This window comes from Calidris pugnax, unplaced genomic scaffold (genome assembly GCF_001431845.1).
Source record: "Calidris pugnax isolate Ruff unplaced genomic scaffold, ASM143184v1 scaffold219, whole genome shotgun sequence".
In the NCBI taxonomy this organism is placed as follows: Eukaryota; Metazoa; Chordata; class Aves; order Charadriiformes; family Scolopacidae; genus Calidris; species Calidris pugnax.
Window position 1 is genome coordinate 10,463,651 of NW_015094507.1, and position 2,069 is coordinate 10,465,719.

A 2,069-nucleotide genomic window follows, 5' to 3' on the forward strand; every position below is an offset into this window, starting at 1 on the left:
GGAGGTTTAGCGTTTCAAAACATTTATGGAGGGGGATGGGGCGAAGAATTGGACTTCACAGGTTTCTCCGCCATCTCTTTCCGGGGGAGGGGATGTGATTAATGACTTCCTAAATAAGAGCCCAGTTTTCAAGCCTAACATTGGAGTGAACCTCAGGCAGCGGCGATTGTTCCCCAGGAGCGTGGGGGAGAGAGAGAGGGAGGGAGGGAGGAAGGGGGGGGAGGAGGAGGAGGAGGAGGAGGACTGACAGAGAAAAGGATTTGCTGGAGAGGAGGAAGGCGGAAAAAAAAAAGCCGGAGGAAGAAGACAAAGAGGGGAGGAATAACGCTGAGCGGGGGCTGGTGTTTTAAGCCCTCAGTGCCCGCGGGAGGGGGGATCCCACTCGGAAGAGGAAGGTTCCGTGTAACGGGCTCGGTCCGAAGGCGCTCCCCCTCCCCCGGCTCCCGCAGGTAGGCGGCTGCCGACCCGCCCGCACGCCCCTGCTGCTGCCGCTTATTTTAAAAACATATTTTAGCAACCCAACACCTCCCACCCCCCATTAGGTGAGATTCCGTTTTATTTTCCATTTGTCCTGCCCCCTTCAGTGTAAAGGTACTGATCAAACATCAGAGTTTTGCCTTTTCTGCTCCCACCGCCCCCGACTCCCGCATCACCTCGCTTTACATCCAGGGTTGTGTAACCTTTAAAAGTTGCCCGTACCTTGTTAAAACCTGAGCTCCATTACTTTCTTATTAAACCCCCTCCCTCCCCCCGCCCCCGGCATCCTCTCTTATCCCAAGGACACCCGCAAACAAAAGGCAAAGGAAGGAGGATCCCCGCAGAACCCCAACCCGAGGGGTGGCTGAATTTGCAAAGCACTTGCTGTTGTTTTGGAAGTGGCGTCGATCAGTCTGCCCAATTAAGGGGGACGCCTTTGCCCCGATGGGCCTGTTTACTCCTTTTGTTGCCTTTCAGGAAAGCGTAAATTCCCCTGCTAGCGCCTTTTTCTTTTTTTTTCCTTTTTTTTTTTTTTCCTTCTGTGTGAAATACCAAGGTGCTCGGTTTGACCGTTTGAGAGAAAAGAAGCGAGGGTGGGCAAAAGCGTACAAACACAAGCAGCCCGGCAAGTGGAGCAGAAGCTTTAAATCCTGAAATTCCTTTGCAGTCTTCAACCGTAAATTTCCTATAGGTTATTTCAACAGTGGAGGTCGACTTCCTACACTGACCTGCCCTATGCATTCGTGCAACATACCACTTCTTTTTGCTCCTAACCACCCCACCCCCCCTTTACAATAGCGATTATTTTACAATATTAAATCACCAGTAATTTTATATGCTTGGATCTTATGACCCGGACGATATCTAATATATAACAAATGTATGAGATTTTAACACACGTGAAACCTCAGCTATAAACAAGAAATTAAGGCTACCGGAAGAAAAAGAACTGCTTACACCACTCACTTGAAGTGGCCAAGGTTACATTTCTTCTAACAGAATGGCACATTTATAAAATACAAGCTCTCCCTGTCCCTCCCTTGGAGAAGACAGAAAGTATTCTGTTTAATACCGTTTTAAGAGTCTTTTTTTTTTTTTTTCCTTTCAGATTGATTTATTCTACCGACATTTGGTATTAAAATTCCTTAGAGGTTAGAATATTGGTTAAACAGACAGAAATGAGTTGATTGAGTTCATTAAATGGAAAAAAAAAAAAGTCTTGTTAGCAAATTTCAGTTAAAAGAAAATTCAATGTAATATGTTCTTCCATGAACAAATGAGAGACTACAAACCCACGTAAATAAATGAAGGTATCAATATATTTGTTGCAAAGCATTTAATATATTGCAAAATAAATGCAGATTTTGTAAAAGGGGGGGGGGGGGAATTTGCAAAGGGTCTTTACTGAGATTTTCAGGCCTCCAGTATTAGTGGAATTAAGGTTGGGGTCACTGGACTGGTCACTGGTGTCAGATGTTATCGACTCATTCATTTCCTGCAAGGGACATCAGCCTTTCAAGTTTTGTGGAAGGTAGAGAGCTGTTGCCAGCTGGGAACTCTCCGGAAAAAAAAAAAAAAAAAAAAAAAAAAAA